Consider the following 24,316-nt stretch of genomic DNA (forward strand, 5'->3'; position numbering starts at 1 on the left):
GGGGGAAGTAATGCAAATCTTGAGGGAATTTGGTAAATTTTTCAGGGTATAAATTGAACATGGGGAAAAGCGAGATGTTTGCGATCCAGGCAAGAGGACAGGAGAAGAGACTGTGAGAGCTGCCACTTAGAATGGTAGGGAAGAACTTACGATATCTGGGAATCCAGGTGGCCTGGAAATGGGAGGTACTACACAAGTTAAACCTATCCTGGTTGGTAGAACAAATGGAAGGGGACTTTAAGAGATGGGACATGCTCCCGCTATCACTGGTGGGGAGGGTACAGACCGTGAAAATGACGGTCCTCCCCAGATTTCTGTTTGTCTTTCAGTGCCTCCCCATCTTCACCCAAAGGCCTTTTTCAAGCGGGTGAATAAGATTATTTCGGGCTTTGTGTGGGCAAAACCGCATGAGTGAAGAAAGTGTTGCTGGAGCGCAGTCGGGGGGAGGGTGAGTTGGTGCTGCCGAACCTTTGCAATTACTACCGGATGGCTAATATAGCCATGATTAGGAAGTGGGTGGTGAGGGAGGGGTCGGCATGGGAGCAGTTGGAGGTGACGTCATGTAAAGACACCAGTCTGGAAGCATTGGTAACGACACCTCTGCCGTTCTCGCCGGCCGTTCACTCCACAAGTCCGGTGGTAGTGGCGGCTGAGGATCTCGGGGCAGTGAAGGAGATATAAGAGAGTGGAGGGAGCATCGATTTGGACTGCGGTTTATAATAAGCACAGGTTATGGGAGTTGGCAGAGGGCAGGAAGGATAGGGGATCTATTTATAGATGGCAGCATTGCCAGCTTGAAAGCTTTGGAGAATTAAAATTGCCAGCAGGGAATGGTTTTAGGTATTTGCAGATGCGAGACTGCCTGAGAAAACAGGTGCCGGCCTTTCCGCTGCTGCCGCCACGGGGGATACAGGATAGAGTAGTTTCCAGTACCTGGATGGGAGAGTGAAAGGTATCGGATATTTACCAGGAGCTTTCAGATGCGGAGGAATCTCCGGTGGAGGAGCTTAAGGGCAAGTGGAAGGACGAGCTAGGAGGAGAGATAGAGGCGGGTCTATGGGCGGATGCCCTAAGCAGGGTTAATACCACCTCATCATATGCCAGGCTTAGCCTGATACAATTTAAGTTAGTCCACCGGGCACACATGACAGTGGCTAGGATGAGTAAGTTCTTCTGGGTTGAGGATAGGTGTGCGAGGTGCGCGGGAAGCCCAGCAAATCATGTCCACATGTTTTGGGCATGCCCGAAGCTTGGAGAGTTTTGGTAGGGTTTTGCTAAGGCACTGTCGACGGTACTAAAAACATGGGTGGTGCCGAGTCCGGAAGTAGCGATCTTTGGAGTGTCGGAAGATCCGGGAGTTCAGGGAGCGAAGGAGGCCAACATCTTTGCCTTTGCCTCCCTGGTAGCCCGGAGACAGATCTTGTTAATGTAGAGGGGCTCGAAGCCCCCGAGTACAGAGACGTGGGTGAGTGACATGGCTGGGTTTCTCAGTCTCAAGAAAATAAAGTTTGCCCTAAGGTCAATGTTCGGGTTCTCCCCGAGATATTATTTTTTTTAAAAGGGGAATTTCTCACCGTGCTCTGAGAGCACTTTAACAGCCTCAACATCTTGGAATAATGTTGATAGGCCCGTAACTACAGGAGATTTGCCTCAGTGGACCTGGGCGAGGTTGATTCCTGGAGCTTTGTGCTACCTCAGGTTCCCCACTGTAAAAAAATGACATGGGCCGTCAATTGGCTTTCAGCCCAGGGAATGCTTCCATGCGCAGAAAACGCAAGGTGAAATCTGCAGTCATGTGGAGGCTAGCATGGAAGAGACCTTCATCCTGGAACATAATTAGCTTTGTCACAGTCAAGAAAATACAAGTTTTAACGATGAAGTAAACATTCTTAACCTATACATTTGCAAAACAAGCCAGGAAGTTGTGAGCGAGAGACAAGTGCTCACATTGCAATGCTTTATGTAGGCCAAGGATTATGACAGAGGTGGTCAGCGGGCTGTCACGTGGTCAGGGAAGGTTGTCCTCCTGTTCGCTTTATGATACAGCGAAGAATAGCATTTTTTCTGCCCCTAAAAGGAATCAAACAGGTAAGCTCCTCACGAATGTTTGGAGAAATGCCAATGAACTTTAACCCCTCACTGCTGGGGTTTGGTGGAACCAAACAGATCATTCAAGACCAGAGTCAAACTTAATTCTTGGTTCAAGCAAAATAAGAAAACGATGGACAATCTCAGCAGGTCTAAAAGCACAGGCGGAGAGAGAACGGAATTAACGTTTTGAGTCTGGATGATTCTTTGTCAAGGCTAGAGAGAACAACGTTCTTCACTATTCATTTCTCAGGCACAATATTGGTGTTAGACTCTCATGGAATGTGATGTGTTGGGTAAGCTGTGTCTGCGAGGACTGCATTTACCATAGCAATGAGAGAGACAGGCTTCCAACACTTGTAGAAGTACAACTCTATTTTATTGAACTATGAGCTGTTAAACATACTTGCACTGTGGGTTGACACTATGTTGAGTTGACTGGAGACCTGAGGCTAACCTGATCAGACTATCCTGCTAGCACATGGTGGATGTTCATGTTGCTGATCACGGGCTCTGGCTGTCACAGAGGCTGCATCCCAAGAGAACGGGAAAACTAGTGCCCTCTGGCTTTAAAGTGGCCGTGTCCTGTCTGGTGATTGGCTGCTGCGTTCTGTGTGTTGATTGGTCATTCAGTGTGTCAGTCAGTGTCTGTCTATGCACCATCATATACTTGTGTGTATATTATGACAGAATGGTTACTGCACAGAAGGAGGTCATTCAGCTGGTCGTGAGCATGCTGACCCTTTTGTAAGAGCTACTGACCTAGTGCCACGCCCTTGCCTATCCCCCCCCCCCCCGAGTCTCATAAATTTTTACTTTTCATAAAATGATTGAAGTCCCTTTTGAGTGCTTCAATTGAACCTGTCTTCACCACACTTTCCATTCCAAGTCCCAACCACTCACTGTGGAAAAAGATTTTTCCCCATATTGCCATTGCTTCTTGAACCAACCATCTTAAATCTGTGCCTTCTGGTTCCTCTATCCTTCCACCAATGGAAACAGTTTTTCCCTCTCTACTCTCTATGGATCCCCCACAATTTTGGAACACCTCTATCAAATCTCTTCTCAACCCTCTGTTTTCTAAGCAGAAAGGGCCCAGCTCCTCCATTCTACTCCGGAAACCATTCTTGTGAATTTTTTCTGCACCCTCTCTAATGTCTTCACATCCTTTCCATGGTGTGGTTTCCAGAGCTGGATAAAATATTCCAGGTGAAGCCAAACCAGAGTTTTCTACAAGTTTAACATAACTTCCTCGCTTTTGTACTCTAAACCCAGGATGCCACATGCTTTATCAACCGTTCTCTCAACCTGTTCCGCTACCTTCAATCATTTGTGCATGAAAAGCTCCATGTCCCTCTGCTCCTGCAACTCTTTATTTCATAGATTTCATAGAATTTACAGTGCAGGAGGCCATTCGGTCCATCGATTCTGCACCGGCCCTTGGAAAGAGCACCCCACCCAAGCCCACATCCCCACCCACCCCTCAACCCAGTAACCTACCTAACCTTTTGGACATTTAAGGGCAATTTAGCATGGCCAATCCACCTAACCTGCACATCTTTGGACTGTGGGAGGAAACCGGAGCACCTGGAGAAAACCCATGCAGACACGAGGAGAACATGCAGGCACCCACACAGATATTGACCCAAGCCAGGAATCGAACGTGGGGCCGTAGAGCTGTGAAGCAACTGTGCTAACCACTATACTACTGTGCTGCCCTTTAGAACTGTATCTTTTATTTTATAACGTGTCTCTGCGTTGCTCTGACCAAAATGAATCACTACATACTTCTATGTGTTAAACTTCATCTGCTGCTTGACACCCCCCCCCCCCCCCCCCCCCACTCCCCATTCTAGCAACCTGCCTGTCCTTTTGAAGTTCTGCACTATGCTCCTTCCTCACAGTTCATCGTATTTCCAAGTTTCATGTCGGCTGAAAATTTTGAAATTGTGCCTCGCACATCAACGTCCAGGTCATTAATATATCATAAAGAACAGGGAGCCAATACCCTTAAGAAACTTCATTATGAACTTTCTGCCAGTCCAAAAAAACAGACAGTCACCACGAACAAAAGAGAAAATGCTGGAAAATCTCAGCAAGTCTGGCAGCATCTGTAGGGAGAGAAAAGAGCTAACGTTTCGAGTCCGATGACTCTTTGTCAAAGCTGGGACAGTCACCACTACCCTCTGTTTCCCATCACTCAGCCAGTTCCGTATCCATGTTGCTGCTGTCCATTTATCCCAAGAGCTCCAGTTTTGCTCATCCGTTTGTTGTGTGCCAGTTTATCAAACACCTTTTGGAAATCTATGTAGTCCGTATCAATGGCATGTTCTCCTCGTGTCTGCATGGGTTTTCTCCAGGTGCTCCGGTTTCATCCCACAGTCCAAAGATGTGCAGGTTAGGTGGATTGGCCATGCTAAATTGCCCTTAAATGTCCAAAAGGTTAGGTAGGTTACTGGGTTGAGGGGTGGGTGGGGATGTGGGCTTGGGTGGGGTGCTCTTTCCAAGGGCCGGTGCAGAATCGATGGACCGAATGGCCTCCTGCACTGTAAATTCTATGAAATCTATGAAATAAACCTTCCCTGTGATATCATAAAAAAACTCCAGCTGGTGGAATTTTCCGGGCCCGATGCAGTCAACAGAGATTCAAATTGATCAACAGATCCATCATGGGGAAACCCAGTATAGCATGGCCAGAAAATCTTGCCGATCATTTCTAAAGGAGTTTAGAAGGGTAAAGTCATATAAAAAATAATCCAAAAGAGTTGCATAAGCATACGAGGACTAAAAAGTTTAAGTGGATAGGAGCTCACAAGGACAAAGGATGGAATTAAATTGCGGAGCATGAAGGTGTGGCCGAGCTAGTAGATATTTTGAATGTTTAGTGGACGGACAACATGGGTGTCCTAGAGGAGATTATGGAGCAACTGATAGATCCTCCTCTAGAAAAGAAATTACTTCTCAACAGAAAATCAGGCCGAAGAAACGGAGTACTGATGACATTTTAAAAAATGTTGGGGATGGTGATGTAGATTTTGCCCATCTTGTTCAATTCTTCAATATACAAATTGTGTCTTAAGATTGATGAGTAACTACAGTAACATCCTTGTTCAAAGGGAGAGAGAGAAAAGCATAAACTGAATAACTACAGACCAATGTCAAACTCACAAAATCCATAATTAGGGATAAAAGTAATTGGTATGCATGGGTTAAACAAGGACAGGCAACAAGTTCGTGCTGCAGGCATGTCATGCTTGAATAATGAGAGCACTTTTATAAGGGACCAAATGGATTGATAAAGGCAACACAATAGATTTTGGGAACAAATTCAGGAATGCACAATACAGCGCAGTGGTAAAAGCCCCCACACCCCACCCCAAGCCCCTCCCCCCAGCCTCAAATTGTGAGCTCCAAAGAGTTTAGATATTGTGAGCCTCAGATCTCTTCACCGCAGAGAAGGCAAATATTCTAGGTTTGAGTCAGCGCTAGACTGTCAGGTAGATACTTCAGAGTCATAGAGTTTTTACAGCACAGAAAGTGGCCCTTCGGCCCATTGGACGGGATTTTTCTCCCCCTCTGCCCCATATTTTGCAGCGGCGGAGGGCGGCTTGCCAGTGGCCGGTGGTGGGAATTCTGCTCTTGCCGTTGTTAACGGGGTTTCCTGTTGGACGTACCGCTCACCGCCGCAAAACCTGTGGCGGAGGTGAACCGTTGGCGGGACAGTAGGATCCCGCCAGCTCGACTAGCCGGAAAATCCTACCCATCGTGTCTGTGTCAGCCAGCAAACCACAATCTATTCAAATTTGCTCCATAGCTTTATGTGCTATGGTGTTTTAAGTGCTTGTCTAAATAAGGCAGTAAGTTCCAGATTCCCACCACGTCCTGGGTGAAAATTATTTTCCTCGAATCCCCTCCAAATCTCCTGCTCCTTACCTTAAATTATGTCCCCTTGTTTTTGATCCCTCTATTAAGGCAAAAAGTTTCTTCCTATTTACCCTTTCTATATCCCTCATAATTTTGCACACCTCAACCAGGTCCCCACTCAGCCTTCTCTGCTCTAAGGAAAACAACGCCAGCCTGTCCAACCTCTCTTCATGGATGAAATGCTCCAGCCCGGGCAACATCCTGGTGAATCTCCTCTACACCCTTTCCAGTGCAATTGCATCCTTCCTACAGAGTGGTGACCAGAACTGCACATAATAGCTGTGGCCTAACAAGTGTTTTATACAGCTCCATCATAACCTCCTTGCTCTTATATACTATGCTTCAGCTGATAAAGCCAAGTACCCCATATACCTTGTGTGGGAAAATATTGAATCCAAACCACAAATGTGACAATGTAACAATGTGAGCACAGCCACTAAGTTAAATACACGTATAAAATGCAGAGATGGAGTGCCAATCAGGAGTCACAACTCAGGATTAGTAAGCCAATGGGGAACAAAGGAAGGGCTGTTACCAAAAATGTGCATGTATAAGAAAGCTTGACCCTTTGCGCGTGTGATTCTATCCTTTTCATTTCATATTTTTTGTTCTCTTTCTTTTGCTCCTCTGAGCTTTTGTCTCTTTTTTATATCTGCACTAAGTTTTGCAATAAACTCAATCTAAACCTACCAGCAAACTTCGACTCTTGAGAAAATAAGAGATCCTACACCTTGTTAACTACCGTTTCTACCCATCCTGCTTCCTTCAGAGATCTATGGACATGCACCCCATGGTCCCTCTGTCTGTTGTACGTCCTAGGACCTACCATTCATTGTACATTTGCACGTCTTGTTAGTCCTCCCAAAATGCATCAACTCACACTTTTCAGGGTTAAATTCCATTTACCGCTGTTCTGCCCATCTGACCAGCCGTCTGCATCATCCTGTAATCTAAAGCTTTCCTCCTCGCAATATACCACATCACCAATTTCTTTCTCATCTGCAAATTTACTGATCATATCCCCCATATTTCTAATACTTCAGCGAGGAAGCGCAAGTCTAGGGTGGAGTGTTGGGTAACAATAGGTATGAGGAATCTTGGGAAGGGCTCTGAAGAAGCAATCATCGAGAGTGTGATACTTAGGTTTAGTACTCCCTTGCTGGCTGCCCCAGACTAAACCAAAGTTTCAGTAGGGACCTGAAGCAACACTTAGGTATATATGAATGGAATAAAAATGTAAAATAAATGTAAAGTCGCCACAGTCCCAGATGACCATAGACTGCTTTCCCTTTGAGGGGGAGAGTTAACTGGTGATGACTTAACTTAAGGATCACTGCACCTCAGGCGATATAACCTCACCCGGTATGGGGATCGAACCTGCGCTCCTAGCCTTGCTCTGCATCACACACTAGCCATCTAGCCAACTGAGCTCAACCTAACTCCTGCATCAAAAGACACCCTTTGTTTGGCTTTATACAATATGGTGGACAGTGCAGTTCCAGCCAAAGGTATGTACTGCATATCACCAATTTAGAACCATAGGACACTTGGTAGCTCCTTTAAAAAGAATTGCCCAATTTAACCGCAATAGAATTTATAGAATTTCAAAGGTCGCTCAAAAAGTTCTTTCGGAGTGGAGTGGGAGTACCTCTGGGAAACGTTGGGGAGGTTCGGGTTTGGCGAGGGCTTTATTGGCTGGGTGAAATTGCTGTACAAGGTGCCTGTAGCAAGTGTATGTACAAACCGGCTGAGGTTGGGGTACTTCGAGCTTCACCGGGGAACGAAGCAGGGGTGTCCCCTCTCCCCGTTACTATTTGCCCTAGCTATAGAACCACTAGCTATGGCGCTGAGAGCCTCGAGGAACTGCCGGGGACAGGTTCAAGGGGAGGATGGAACATCGGGTATCGCTATACGCGGATGATTTTCTCCTGTACATTTCAGACCCTGTGGAGGGGATGGGTGAGGTTCTGCAGATCCTGAGGGATTTTGGTAGTTTTTCAGGGTACGAACTGAACATGGGAAAGAGCAGGATGTTTGTGATCCAGGCCAAGGGGCAGGAGGAGAGACTGAAAGAGCTGCTGCCCAGGATGGTAGAGAAAAGTTTTTGTTACCAGGGTATACAGGTGGCCAGGAAATGTGATGCCCTGCACAGGCTCAACCTGACCCGGTTGGTGGAGCAAATGGAAGGGGACTTTAAAAGGTGGGACATGCGCCCGCTGTCACTGGCAGGGAGGGTGCAGACGGTGAAAATGACTGTCCTCCCCAGATTTTTGTTTGTCTTTCAGTGCCTCCCCATCTTCATCCCTAAGGCCCTTTTTAAGTGGGTGAGTAGGATCATTACGGGCTTTGTGTGGGCGAATAAGACCCCGCGGGTAAGGAGATCGCTGTTGGAGCGCAGTCCGGGGGGGGGGGGGGGGGGGGGGGGGTGACGCTGCTGAACTTCCGCAATTACTATTGGGCGGCCAATATAGCTATGATTAGAAAGCTGCCGATTTGCGGGGGTGGAGATCAGCTGGAGGTGGCGTCATGTAAAGGTACTAGTCTGGGAGCTTTGATAACGGCTCCTTTGCCGTTCTCACCGACCCGTTACTCCACAAGTCCGGTGGTGTTGGCGACACTGCGGATCTGGGGACAGTGGAGGAGATACAAGAGGGTGGAGGGAGCGTCGGTCTGGACCCCGATATGCAACAATCACAGGTTTGTCCCGGGTAGGATGGATGGTGGGTTCCAGAGCTGGCAGAGGGCAGGCATCAGAAGGATGGGACATCTGTTCATAGATGGAAGCTTTCCCAGTTTGAAGGCGCTAAAGGACAAATTTAATCTGCCGTCAGGAAACGCCTTTAAATATCTGCAAGTACGAGCCTTCCTGACAAAAAGAGGTAGTGGCCTTTCCGATGCTGCCACCACTGAAGATACAGGACAGAGTGGTCTCCGGCACCTGGGTGGGGGAGGGGAGGGTGTCGGATATCTACCAGGAACTACAGGAGGCGGAGGAAACCCCGGTGGAGGAGCTCAAGGGCAAGTGGGAGGAGGAGCTAGGTGAGGAGTTGGAAGCGGGTCTATGGGCAGAGGTCCTGGGCAGGGTTAATTCCTCCTCAGCATGTGCCAGGCTCAGTTTAATTCAATTTAAAGTGGTCCACCAGGCACACATGACAGCAGCGAGAATGAGCAGGTTTTTTGGGTAGAAGACATTTGTATGAGGTGCAAGGGCAGCCCTGTAAACCATGTCCACATGTTTTGTGCATGCCCGGAGCTTAGAGCGTTCTGGCAAAGGTTCGCGAGGGCAATATCCAAGGTGCTTAACACACGGGTGGTGCCGAGTCGAGAGATAGCGATCTTTGGAGCGTCAGAAGACCCGAGAGTTCAGGGGCGAAAGAGGCCGACGTCTTGGCCTTTGCCTCCCTAGTAGCCCAGAGACGGATTTTATTAACGTGAAGGGACTCGATGCCCCCGAGTGTAGAGACTTGGGTTACCGACATCGCTGAGTTTCTCAGCCTCGAGAAAATAAAGTTTGCCTTAAGAGGGTCTACGCTAGGGTTCTCTCGGAGGTGGCAGCCATTCGTCGACTTTCGCGGGGAAAATTAAAATGTTAGCAGCAGCAGCAGCAATCCGTGGGAGGTGGTGAGTGCTTCATTGGGATGGTGTGGGAAGACTGGGTCACGTGGGGTAATGTCTATTTAATTGTTATTGTATATTCCCTTTTTGCACTATGTTAATGTTCACTCTAGTTTGTTTTGTTATTATGGTTACTACTGTTTTATTAGGAAAACTTCTGCAAAACCTGAATAAAAATACTTTGAAAAAAAAGTTATTTCAAGTGGCTTGAGAATACAATTCAGGCAAATGGAACAATTAAAAATGTAAAAGCATGTTTGGAACGTTGATCCGACAAGAAACAAAGTGATGGTTCAATGGGTGTTGCTGGAAGTAATGAACTGATCTATGGGATACAGATGGTTTGAAGTAGGAGGCATAATCTCAGTGTGCTACTAATGCAGAAGTAGGTGGTTTGGAGAACCAATGAGACAAATAGGGAAAATGTAGAGTTCAGGAAAATACAGGTTAGTAGACAGATGCCAATCAATGTGTTAAGTGTGAGATGACGTATTTTGGGAGGAAATACAAGGATTGGGAATATACTGGCAATGCAAGAGCTGCTGATGTCTGGATAAGTTACGGGCCTCAAAGGCACAATCCCATGAAAGAGTGAGCAAGTAGAGTCATTTAAGAAAGAACACTTGCAATTTTGGATTTACAAATGGAGCATAAAGCACAGGAGCAAACAAGTAATAATTATTTGGCATAAATGACTGGTCAGGCCAGTTACAGCGGTTCAGTTATTACTGATCCAGATTAATCTTCTACATCACCAAATGCTATTCAATTAACCACATAAATCATATGCTCCTTCCACTTTCTAGTTTCTGATGACAATTGTCCCTGGCCACAATTAATGGTCACATTGGTTGCAATTAATGGTCATGTTAGACGCGGGCACAATTCCCATAATGACCACTAAACCTCACAAGATGGCAAAAATGAGATTCTCGATGACGAGATTTAAGTTTCCAATCTTCCCAGACCCTACCCAATGATACAATCAGGTTCCCGCATAGAAAGGGCACAAGGCTGATTTGCATGCATTACCAACTCATTAGCAGGCATCACGATGCAGGATCCGCCCTCGTTGCACCTTCCCACCCAGCCGGCATGGCATTATGCAGGTGCAAATCTCTACTGCTTTTGATAAACGGAAGCCTGACACCATGACCTCAGATTGAGGGTGGAGGAGGAGGCACTGGCTGAAGCTGAGGATTTACTATCCGGTGATTTTCATTATGGAGGGATGACAGCACCCTGATGGCTACCGCTTGAGTTACCAGGGTGTTTACTGGCACAGCTATCACCGAGGGAGGAAACAATGATGCCCAGTTAGTAAGCTGTGATTTATGCTTGTGACACTGATTACCTATCATGATTTAACCCTTTGCACTATCAGCTCCCCACAGTGCTGCAGCCCAGGCTGAGCCACAGCTTTCAGAGGGAGGGCTAGCAAACCTGGTGTCTCAGAAATAAGGCCAAGGGGTTCACCTCCCCGCAGGACCCCCAGCTCCTGCATTAGCGTTCCCAATGAATTCTCCCCCCTTCCCAATGCCCACCTCAACGTCCAAATGTGAGCATCCAGGTGCGACCAGGAAACCCAAGACCCTCTTGAAAGACCCTTCAGTGGTCCCATGCGCATGGACAGGAGGGCTAGAGAAGCCCTCATCGCAACACAGTTCCAGGAGGTTCAGGTCCAGGATTAGAGAGGACACTTGGGTGACCCTTTCTGGACATGGCCCTTCCAAGCATCCGAGGGGGCTTGCGAGGGCTAACAACTCAGGAAGCTGGCAATGAGAGTTCCCCAATGCCAGCTGTCCATTCGATACAGGAGGGTGATGATGACCTGCAGGGAGTAAAGGGTCGTGATGCTCCTCAGAGATACTCTGAATGTCTGACTCCCGTCTGGCTGATGGCAGCTCACGGATTCCCTGTGGATTGGGTCAGTTCAGAGCAATGATGCGCGGAGACAGTCATCTCTCCTGATGCTGTCTCATGGGGCAGGGGGTTCGGTTACAGGATTCCCCGTATCATGACTTGGGGGGGGGGGGGAATGTTTGAGGATTTCCTGTATCATCACTCAGGAGTGGGGGGGGATATTAGAGGATTCCCTGTATCATTACTCAGGGGATCTGGAGGGCACAGGCCTACTTGCGGGTGCCAGAGGTCGCAGTGCCACCCTGTTCTCACCACTCTGCCACAAGCCACTTAGTCTCTGGAAGGGGTCGGTCAGATGGACTTGGACACTCCCAAGGTCTCCTGCCTGTCTGCGGATAAATGGTTGACTTCCTCTCCTCCACAGCAACCAAAATCCTTGTCAGGACACCCTCCCTGAACCTTGGGAGTTACCTTTCTTGCTGCCATCTTCTTGGCTGGACAGTGAGTAAGTGCTTTGGGGCAGTTTAAATGCGGTACCCCCTTGATTGGACTGCTCAGATGACCCCAGGGCTGATTTAGACACACAGCGCCACAGGCGCAGAATAAAGAAATTGGCCGAGTTGGATTGGCCCTGCTTTGTGTGTGCAGGACATATCTAGGCAATTTTCCACATTGCCGAGTAAATGCCAGGATCGTAGCTGTACTGGAACAGCTTGGCTGATTCTGGAGAACAAACCTTCAGTACTATTACTGAAACGTTGTCGGTGCCCACAGCCTTTGCAGTGTTCAGTGCCTTCAGCCATTTCTTGATATCACGTGGAGTGAATTGAATTGGCTGAATACCGGGATTTGTTAAGCTGGAGAGCTCTGGAGGAGAATGAGATGGATTATTCACTTGGCATTTATGGCTGAAGATTGTTGCTAATGTTTCAACCTTGTCTTTTACACAAATCTGCTGGACTCCCCCATCACTGAGGATGGGGATATTTGTGGACCCTCCTCAGTGAGTTGCTTAATTGTCCAGCTCCATTCACAACTAGACGTGGCAAGACTGTAGAGCTTAGAACTGATTATTTGATTGTGGAAATGCTTACCTCTACCTATTGCATTCTGCTTCCGCCTTATGACGTGCAAGTAGTCCTGTGTTGTAGCGTCACCAGGCTTACACCTCATTTTTTTAGTATGCCTAGTGTTGCTCCTGGCATACCCTCCTGCACTCTTCATTGAACCAGGGTTAATCCCCTGACTTGGTGTTAATGTGTGGGGGATATAACAGGCCATAAGATTATAGATTGTGGTTGAGTTCAATTCTGCTTCTGCTGATGGCCCACCGCGCCTCACAATTGCCAAGTATTGAGTTGTAAGATCTGTTTGAAGTCCATCCCATTTAACACAGTGGCACGATGGAGAGTATCCTCAATATGAAGGCAGGACTTCATCTCCACAAGGAAGGTGTGGTGGTCACTCCTACCAATACGGTCATGGACAGGTGCACCTGCGGCAGGTAGATTGGTCAGGATGAGGTGAAGTAGGTTTTTCCCCTCTTGCTGCTTCATCACCTACTGAAGATCCAGTCCAGACACAAAGCCAACTGAGGCCACATTGTCTGGGCCGTGTAGGTGGGCTCTGCATGCCACACATCTTAGTCCCAACTTGGGCAGGGGAAGGCCTCTCTGGGAAGTGACAGTTGTGCAGAGAATTGTATGTAGCGAGCGGTCCATCATCCACACCATTTTATACTAGGAGGTAGAGGGAGCAGTCATATTCAGGGGAGGCAGCTGGATCTGGTAGGCCAGTAATTCCAAAGTCATTGGTGAGAGGTCTCCGATGGTAGGGTTGCAGATGGTGAGAAGGAGCGGGGTGAGATGAACAAAAGGGTGTGGGGACATCATAATAAAGGAAACTGGTGGGGAACAGGAATATCAACATAAATAACAATGGGGTCAAGAGTAATGGGGATCGAAGGGGGGGGGGGGTGGGAGACTGGATAGTAACAGGAGAGAATTAGAGGTGATGACTGTGGAGGAGGATGGGGCGATCGTGGTGTATGAAAGGAGGATGTTAGAGAGTCTTAGTCAAACTCAAATTTTAACAGTTGGAAAAATAAACTCGGGAGAAAACGATACAGGACGGGTCTCAAAGTGCGTGGGAGGAGTTCTGGAATATTCTTTTGAGCCGACTGAAGGGGCACAGTATTAATTAAGTGCTCAAGCAATGGAGAACAAAGCTCAGCTGTGTACTGGTTAAAGGCCCATTGGAGGAACATTGCTCCTTGACTAATGGGGCACATTCCTGTGAGAGTCCATTACATTTTATAGGCTGCACTCCTGTTTAGTTATTTAAAAAAATCATTTGTTGCAGTTTTGTTTGCATTTCAGTCCCACGCTCCAGATCTACTGGCACCCGGTGCCTGGGAGAGGTGTGGGCAGGGAGGAGGACCTTTCTGAACCTGCTCCTGGGCCTGGCTATGTTCGCGGGCAGGTGTCCCTGGAGAGGGGGTATGTGGTGTCCACGGGCACCCTCGAGACCTTCCGTGCCTGGTGTACAACACAGGGGCTGGGGTGCCTTACTAACCCTGTTAACCACGTTTTGATTTGATGTCTCAAGTTTAATTCGTGCTTCACTTTTTGTTTAAGGCTGTATCCATTTGGGACAGCCCCTTTAATTTATCCCTCAGTTAATCTGATTTGTTTACTTAGTTCTTTCTATTACAAAATAGTAGGAGCCACATTTGATGTGTGTGATTGGCCAAGTGGATGGAGGGACAAACAATCTAGGGCCATAGCTGCTGGACAGAAGCCAAGCACACTCCAAGGCTCAATATTCCCAAGTAAATGATCATGGCTGGCAATGGTTAAAGTCCTCACACTATGATAGGGTTATGTTCTCTCTCTCATATATATATATATGTCTAGACCCATGGAGGCAAGCTGACAATTAGCTGATGGGGGCTTCTTGTATATGGCTACAATCACCCTGATCAAGACCCTCATTGTAAATGTGCAGTCATGGCTGAGTGTGAGGATCAGCCACCTGCAGTCCTCCAGCATCTGCTTCACCTGCAGTTGGTGCCTGGGGATGCCATGCCTAGATGGAAGCTAGCCCAAGGGCTTTGCACCGGCTTCCTAGCATGGAGATGGAGGAAAGTCAGTCAACAGAAAGTTTTAATTAATTCTCAAATGTACTTATTGAGATACTAAGAGGAACAAGGAACAAAAGCAACTTTGTCTTGTTTATAGCTCTAATATGAAATAAGGAGATGGGTTCACCACCGATTGGCACAGGTCCAAGATGTGCAGCGGCCTGAGCAGCAAGCAGGAGCAAGGCCCCAAGAAGTCCAAAATGTTCTTGAAGAGGTGCAAATTCAATGCTGGTTAGTGATCCGATCGCAGGTATAATCGAACACAGTGTTCATATGTGGGGATGAACAAAAGACAAAGCTGCATGCGGCACATGGTGGCCAGCACTGCTACCTCACAGCGCCAGGGACCAGGGCTTAATTCCAGCCTTGGGCGACTGTCTGCATGGAGTTATTACATTCATTCCATGTCTGCGTGGGTTTCCTCTGGGTGCTCCGGTTTCCTCCCACAGTCCAAAAAGATTTGCAGGTTAGGTGGATTGGCCATGATCAATTCACAGGGTCAATGGGGATAGGGAGGGAGAGTGAGCCGAGGTAGAGTGTTCTTTTGGAGGGTTGGTGAATACTCAATGGGCTGAATGGCCTCCTTTGCATTGTAGAGATCCTACGAGTCATCTTAAATTGTCCATAGATGTGGTAACTCACATTTGCCACAGAGTGGATTGTCATTGTTTGCTGAATCCTATGAACCTTGCGCTGCCTGGGGGATAAATAGAGGAGTGAGATATCTCCTTGCTCGAGGAGGACATTGAAGGAAATGGATCTGAAGAGAGAGAGGATGTTAACAAGGGGCCATTGCACAGGACCAATGCAAAAGATGTGCCCGTAACAAACTGATAGCTACACAATTCCAGGAGTAAAGTGCAGGCACATTTCCACAATTGTTTCCTTTGCCTTTGTTACCTGGGACTTTCCATCACCTTCAATCACAGAGAGAAATGATTTCAAAAGTTCAATGTTCTCATGGAATTATCACAACTCGTAATCCATCTTCTCTGATGTTGGGATCATCGTTGGAAGGGCTTAAACTACAGTTAATGGAGTAGCATTAAGGCAACATATAGCTACTCTGTAACATGAACATCACTCCCTTCTGACACATTAGACAACTTTACCTAATACAGTCCTTTCACCCATGGCTTCATCGGGTCAGTGTGCAGGGCAGTTTACAAGCAGCTGGAATTCAAAATTACATAGGGATAATCTTGGTCACTCTGACATCTGCTCACGGAGGTGGCCTGACTACACACATCATTCTTCTAGGCATTACCGGAAGAATGGCTCCACAGGGAGCAGCATTATGAGAGCTCGATATGTCCCATTGCCCCGCTCCTCAATGCAGAACGAGGAGGTATCAACTTGCTAATACCCCTGTGATGAATGTAGGGATTTCAGATATATTGTATTGTAGAGGGGTCAATTACTAGGGGGCATAGGTTTATGGTAGTGGGTGCCTGGAACTCGCTGCCGGAGGTGGTGGTGGAAGCAGGGACGATAGTGACATTTAAGGGGCATCTAGACAAATACATGAATATGATGGGAGTAGAGGGATACGGACCCTGGAAATGTAGAAGATTTTAGTTTAGACGGGCAGCATGGTCTGCGCAGGCTTGGAGGGCCAAAGGGCCTGTTCCTGTGCTGTACTTTTCTTTGTATTATATGTATTTGGTTCAGTAAAGGTTAAAAGTCTGAATTAGTGTGTGTTTAACTGCTGCGGTCATGTCTGGATTAGTGTGTGATTGACTGCTGGCGTGACTGATGATGCAAGATCACCTCGTCATTGGCCAACATCCAAACGCAAGTCTTTCCTCTCCACCTGCGTGCAGTAGTTTTGTGCAGGAATGACCGTCCTTCAGTTACATTTCTACGACAATGCTAGTCACACTAAGTGTGATGGTGAACATCAGCAATGTCACGATGCAAAACCTTTGGGGCATGCAGGAGTTCTGACTGAAAGAATGTTAGCAGAATGTCATTCGAGGAAAGAACAGATGTGTGACAAACTAAATGGTAGGTCGAGAATACAAATGTGATTACAGCACTTTAACATCATAGATGAACCTAATGGGGACAATGTGTCTACTACCAGCTGTCTGGTAGATATTGTTGAACTCCAACAGTCAAGCCACAGTGCCTCATGTTAGTGCAGTGTGCCACAATTGCCTTGGCACCTTTTCACCATGATCACAAAGAAAGACTTCTGTGGCTGCGATTTTGTGGCCACATTGCACTCAAGCTAGAGCACAACGCAGCTGGTAGATCCTGGGAGAGGCCTCTTGTGGACTTCCCAGCAGCCTTCACGCCTCACAGGATCTTCTAAGTCCCGTGAGGCGACGGAATTGGAATCCCACCAAAATGGGCGTGACCAAATGGCACGCAGTTAATTCAGTTTCAAACCTACTTAGGCACGCTTACGTGGGATCTACCAGCCTCCCCAGCGAGACTGCAGCAGAGCACCATTCAGTACTGGTGCACATAAATGTGGACCTGGTTAAACGGCACACGGAGGGGGGTCTCCCGAGCCATCGGAGACCCCTAGATGGTCAGTGATAGTGCAGGGTGGCTCCCTGGCACTCCCTCTGGAATATGGGCAACTTGGCCCATCTGGCACCACCAAACTGGCAAGAGCACCTGCCGGGTGGCAGTGCAAGAAGCCAGAGTGGTCAGGACCCGAAGGGGGGCCATGCTCATGAAAGGAGGATGGGTTGAAGGAGGGTGGGTGCATGGCTGGTAAGTAGGGGCCTCTGGGAGGTTGGGGGAGCTGGCGGGGGTCCTGTAAAGGGGTGTGGGGGGCCCCATAGAAGGGTGTCCTTATTTGGGTGGTGTGGGGTAGTGCCCATGTGTGTGGGGGGGTGACATTGCCGATGGGTGGGGGGTGTGGAGGACTCACAAGCTCACTTAGTGATTGGGGCACCCAATCAAAATGGCGGCCCGATCTTTGAGTTCAGCTCCCCAGTGCTAAAAAAAATTCTAGGTGTGGGCTAAACCAGTGAGAAACCTCTCAGCATCCAAAAAATGACTAAGTATTGTTTGATAGCGGTGGGGAAGTCACCGGATCTGGAAACTTCCTGAAAACCTACTACAAATTAACTTAGAAATTTTTCTGTTAAATTCCACCACTTGTGTTCTACTTCTCATAACAGTAATTCGAGGTCTTCATCCTCAAGGTTAGGTTGGCTATTTCTATCATCATTACGGGTATTGGGTAACCAAGCAGGAGCTGACCGCAAAACAATTCCTACCATTAGAGAAAGCTGCAACTCAACAATTCCAGGGCTACCGAAGGCAGCAACCTTTCACTTCATGAAATCTGCAGAGTTTTCCCCTTTAAAGGCCTGCTCCAGAAATGGTGTTCCCTGGAGTTAGTAGATCGTGCAAGTCTGGAGCACGATCAACAAATTTCAGCGCTCATTGATAAACGCAATTTCAACACACCACTGCTGCAGTCCAAATCTCCCTTCCCAAGTAAAAGTGGAGTTGTTACTCGTCAGAACTGGAGGGTTCTCCTGTCAAGGTGAATTACTTTGGAAAGTTTCTCACAGAAGCAGAATGATTAGAATCGGTTTTACTTTACTGATGGATGGTCACTATTTCAATTAGCGAGAGCAGAGATAAATGAATGGTAACAACCACAAAGGTACGAAAAGAATGGTAGTGAGAGCAAGTGGAAGAGAAGAGGAACAGAGAATGGTCACAGGCCATGAGGATAGATACACCAAGCAAGCACAAGGACAAGAATCAAAAGATGGGAAATAATTGTGGAACGCTGAATTTGCTGACATCTCTTAGGAATTTATAAATCAGATTGTTCATATCAATGCGGTCTGGCTCTGCAGTAACCTATAGGGGACATACTGGGCAGGGATGATTATTTTCCCTGTCTGCCGTGAAGAGTATGAGCTCCTCTGCAAACTATGCAGCTACTAACCGTGCTTATATATAAAGTCGGCCAGTCAGGAACCAACCTCGGGAGAGAGAGGATCCGGTGAGGTTTAACTGGGCCTCATGTAAATAGTTATCCTTATAAATAAAACATCTTCTTTTGTTTACTCGTTGGACTCCCTTCGCCTTTATTGAAGGCACATATCTTCTCCCTGCCAACAAACCCACAGATACAGAGGGCAGAGAGCCCAGTTCCACATCACAAAGCTCAGCTGCTCCCCTCCACCTCCAGAGGAGTGATAAACACAGGACCCTCTTCCAAGCTGCCAATCCCTCACACCCCCACCCAAGGGCTGCCTGTGGTGAATGATGAGACCATACGATTGTAAGCGCAGTTGTGTTGCCCGACCATTAGGGGGAGTAGCTCTGGGAATGCTTAGGAGTTTGTACAGGGCTCCACCCTTGGCTCCGCCCACGGCTCCTCCCCCTGGACTGCTGTATAAATATCGATGCCCAGAGCCAGCCGACCAGTTCATCGAGAGTTCAACGTGTAACAGGCTGGCTCTGTAGTAAGTAAATTAAAACCACTGTTCATATCTCAAACCACGTGTCTAGTGATTGATGGTCTCATCAATTTAATCTACTTAAGAAACAGTCAGGATCAATCATGGAATCAGCCCTCAAGCCTGAGCGGCTGGAATTCGACCCACAGGATGCGGAGGCAAAATAAATATTTCTCATTGGCTCCGGTGTTTTAAAGCCTACCTGGCGGAAGCAAGCACAGCCGAAACAACAGAGGAGCAGAAACTGAGCCTACTGCACGCGAAGGTGAGCCACAGAATCTCTACTCAACTAAACTGTGCCGGTTCGTATACTGAAGCCCTAGCGCTACTCGACAAAATGTATATGAGGCCTGTTAATGAAGTCTATGCACGAAACGTGTTCACTACTCGCCGCCAGCGGCCTACGGAATCGCTCGCAGAATTCCTGAGAGAGCTTAAAACTTTATCCAGTGACTGTAATTACCAGGCGGTTACCGTGGCAGAACATAGAGAATGTGCTGTACGCGATGCCTTTGTTGTGGGCCTTAGGTCAAATTACGTGCGCCAGCGACTGCTGGAAAAGGGGACCCTAAATCTTGAAGCGACTGTTGAACTTGCTACCACTATGGAGGTCTCCTTCCTCAGACTCACCTCGTTCCCCGTGGACCCCATCATGGGCCCCCGACCAGCGACTCCCCCAGGCCTGCGCCGCACGGCCGCCCAGCCACAATGCTGCCCCAGCCTGCCACTTTTGCGGCCAGAATCAGCACTCGTGGCAGCACTGCCCGGCCCGCAATGCGACCTGCAGCAGCTGCGGGTGAAAAGGACACTATGCCAGAGTGTGTCTGGCAAAGAAAGCCCCAGCCTCTAACCCTCCCACGGCTCAAAGCACTCGTTCCGCCCCAGCCTCTAACCCTCCCACGGCTCAAAGCACTCATTCCCTGAATTCACAGGCCCGGAGGCCCCGAAATGCTGCAGCCTGTATGCCGACTCCGCCCCCACCCGACATGTGCGACTCATGGGGGCGGCCATCTTGGCAATCCTCCTCCATGCGGCCGGCCATGTGCAACTCATGGGGGCGGCCATCTTGGGATCCATCCCCTTCAAACTCTGAAACTCACCTCGACGGCTACGAACTCAGAGGGCAGTCATCGCAGCGCCACTCCAGCACAGCTGATCGAGCTGCCGACTACCCGCAACTCAGCGCAGTCACTCTGGACCAATCGCGCCCGAAGCATCTGCGAAACTTGATGGCGACGGTCCAAATTAACGGGTACAGCACGACGTGCCTTTTCGACTCCGGGAGCACTGAGAGCTTCGTACACCCAGCTCTGGTCACTGTTCGCTCCCCGTTTTCCCTGCGCGGCAAACTATCTCCCTCGCTTCGGGCTCCCACTCTGTCCAGATCCAAGGGCGCACCGCCGCGACGCTCACAATCGAAGGCGCTAGCTATGCCAAATTCCAGCTCTACGTCCTGCCCGAGCTCTGCGCCCCACTCTTATTGGGCCTAGATTTTCAGTGTAACCTCAAGAGTCTCACCTTCAGTTTCGGCAGGCCCCTACCCCCACTCACTATCTGCAGCCTAGCCACACTGCGAATCTCCCCCCTCCTCTCTTTGCCAATCTCACCCAGGACTGTAAACCCGTAGCCACTCGCAGCAGGCGGTACAGCCTGCAGGATAGGGTGTTCATCAGACCAGAGGTCCGAAGGATTCTCAGTGAGGGGATCATAGAGGCCAGCAACAGCCCCTGGAGAGCTCAGGTGGTGGTCGTCAAGACCGGGGAAAAATTCCGCATGGTCGTAGACTATAGTCAGACCATTAATAGGTTTATGCTCCTCGACGCGTACCCCCTCCCAAGGATTGCAGACATGGTAAATCAGATCGCCCAGTATCGGCTCTTTTCCACGGTGGATCTGAAGTCTGCATACCACCAGCTCCCAATCCGCCCGGAGGACCGCCACTACACGGCGTTCGAGGCCGACGGCCGCCTCTTCCATTTCCTCCAGGTTCCCTTCGGCGTCACTAATGGGGTTTCGGTGTTCCAACGAGCAATGGACCGAATGGTGGACCAGTACGGGCTGCGGGCCACGTTCCCGTACTTGGATAACTTTACCATCTGCGGCTATGACCAATAGGAGCACAATGCCAAACTCTACCGTTTTCTCCAGACGGCTCAGAAACTAAACCTCACCTATAACAAGGAGAAATGCGTTTTCCGCACGACCAGACTAGCCATCCTCGGCTATGTCGTGGAAAACGGAGTCCCGAGTCCTGACCCGGACCGTATGCCTCTCCCTCATTGTCCCAAGGCCCTCAAACGGTGCTTGGGATTCTTTTCGTATTACGCCCAGTGGCTCCCTCAAAATGCGGACAAAGCCCGCCCACTCTTTAAGGCCACACTATTTCCCCTGTCAGTTGAGGCACGCCAGGCCTTCAACTGCATCAAGGAGGACATCGCCAAAGCGGCCATGCGGGCGGTGGATGAACCCACCCCCTTTCAGGTTGAGAGCGACGCCTCAGGAGGTAGCTCTAGCAGCCACACTAAATCAGGCAGGGAGACCAGTCGCATTCTTCTCCCGTACCCTCTCCGCTTCGGAACTCCGACACTCGGCAGTCGAAAAGGAAGCACAAGCCATCGTGGAGGCTGTTCGTCATTGGAGGCACTACCTCGCAGATAGGAGGTTCACCCTCATCACCGACCAAAGATCGGTTGCCTTCATGTTTGACAACTCGCAAAGGGACAAAATAAAAAACGATAAAATTCTGCAGTGGAGGATCGAACTCTCCACCTATAGCTACGATATAAAGTATCGACCGGGGAAGCTTAACAAGCCCCCAGATGCCCTATCCCACGGGACGTACGCCAGCGCGCAGAACGACCGCCTGAAAGTCATCCACAACAACCTCTGTCACCCGGGGGTCACCCGGCTCGCCCACTACATCAAAGCCTGAAATCTGCCTTTCTCCACTGAGGAGGTAAAAGCTGTCACCAGAGACTGCCCGATCTGCGTGGAGTGCAAACCGCACTTCTATAGACCAGGCAGGGCCCACCTGGTCAAGGCTTCTAGGCCCTTTGAACGCCTCGCGATCGATTTCAAAGGGCCACTCCCCTCAACTAACAGGAACGTTTACTTCCTAAACGTCATAGATGAGTTCTCCCGCTTCCCCTTTGCTATCCCGTGCCCCGATATGACCTCCCACACAGTCATTAGGGCCCTGCATAGTATCTTCACCCTGTTTGGTTTCCCCAGCTACGTACACAGCGACCGGGGTTCGTCTTTCATGAGCGACAGGCTACCACTAGTACCTGCTCGACAAGGGCATTGCCTCGAGCAGGACTACCAGCTACAACCCCAGGGGGAACGGCAGGTGGAGAGGGAGAATGCGACGGTCTGGACCGCTGAATGACCCTTCATTCTACACCCCACCCAGCCGCCCCCTTGCTCTCCTGAGCCCACTAGCTCGCTACATTTGTTTTGCGCACCCGCACCGGCTAACCCCCAGTCGAACCAGACTGGTATGGAGCTTGGACGGAATCACCCCCGGAGTCCACCATCATACCCCAACCCGCAACACCCATCCAGCCACCACAAGAGGCTGCAACCCCGGTGCTCCGCAGATCGTAGCGGTCGACTCGACCACCAGACAGACTCGATTTATGAACCACCACCTCCGCCGGACTTGATTTTTTTGTCGGGGGTGAATGTAACTCTGTAATTCACACTGTGATATATATATATGAGACCGTACGATTGTAAGCGCAGTTGCGTTGCCTGACCACTAGGGGGAGTAGCTCTGGGAATGCTTAGGAGTTTGTACAGGGCTCCACCCTTGGCTCCGCCCACGGCTCCTCCCCCTGGACTGCTGTATAAATATCGATGCCCAGAGCCAGCCGACCAGTTCATCGAGAGTTCAACATGTAACAGGCTGGCTCTGTAGTAAGTAGATTAAAACCACTGTTCATATCTCAAAGCATGCGTCTAGTGAATTGATGGTCTCATCACTGCCAAAATCCAGAATTCTCACCCCGATGTGCCATATCTGAGGATCATTTTCTCATACCACCGAAGCCTAAGATTAACATCTACTGCTAATTGTTCCTTAGGTAACATCAAGCAGACACAATCTTGCTGCGTATCAGCTTCGAAAATGGTAAGTGATAAACATTGCGTGTATTACTTTGCACAAGTAAATATAAGGGCACTCATTTACATTAAAAACACAAGAAATAGGAGCAGGACCAGGCCATTTGGCCCATATTGAGCCTGCTCCACCATTCAATACGATCATAGCTGATATTGGGCTTCAACTGCATTTTCCCACCCATTCCATATATCGCTTAATTCCCTAAGACACCAAAAATCTGTCAATCCCACAGCTTTAAATATATTCAACAATGGAACATCCGCAACCCTCTGGGGTAGAGAATTCCAATGATTCATGCCCTTTTAGGTGAAGAAATATCTCCTCATCTGAGTCTGAAGTGATTGGCCCCTTATCCAGAGGCTGGGGCCCCCATGTTCTACATTCTCCAACCAGCAGAAACAGTCTTTCAGCATCCACCCTGTCAATCCCCTTCAGAATCTAGTGTGGTTCACGATCACCTCTCATTCTTCTAAAGTCCAGGGAGTATAGGCCCAATTTTCTCAGACTCTTATCATAGGACAACCCCCTTATCCCAGAAACCAACTCCCTTATCCCAGAAACCAATCGAGTGAACCTTTGCTAACCACCTCCCCACAAGTACATCTTTCCTTAAATACGGAGATGAAAATTGCACTCCAGGTATGATCATCAAAGCCCTGACAATGGTAGCAAGACTTTCTTATTCGTGTACTCCAATCACCTTGCAATAAAGGCCTACGTGCCATTTGCCTTCCTAATTGTTGCTGTATCTGCATGCTAACTCTATTTACCTTGTACAAGTACACCCAAGTCTCTCTGAACATCGACATTTACAAGTTTCACACATTTTTCAAAATATTCTGCTTTCAAATTTTACGACCAAAGTGAATAACTCCACAATTCTCCACATCATATTCCATCTGCCACCTTATTGCCCACTCATTTAACCTGCCGAGATCTCTTTGCAGCCTCTCTGTATCCTCCTCACAACTTCTTTTTTTGTTACAAACTATTGGACAATTCTGGAATTTGATCCACAAAGCATCATGCAATAGAATCGGACTTATTCCATTACTGCAAGAAGAGAGTCAGATCTTATGGTCAACATAAGAGATTTTTTGTTATAAAAACCAGGTC

General features: G+C 48.6%; 1 protein-coding gene across 1 annotated transcript in view; it reads right to left on the bottom strand.

The window, feature by feature from the left end:
* LOC119978346 overlaps nt 1–24,316 on the bottom strand; it is a 439,995-nt gene that overhangs the window by 406,860 nt on the left and 8,819 nt on the right. The gene's annotated exons all lie outside the window — the stretch shown is intronic.

Source organism: Scyliorhinus canicula, chromosome 15, assembly GCF_902713615.1.
Source record: "Scyliorhinus canicula chromosome 15, sScyCan1.1, whole genome shotgun sequence".
Classification (NCBI taxonomy): Eukaryota; Metazoa; Chordata; class Chondrichthyes; order Carcharhiniformes; family Scyliorhinidae; genus Scyliorhinus; species Scyliorhinus canicula.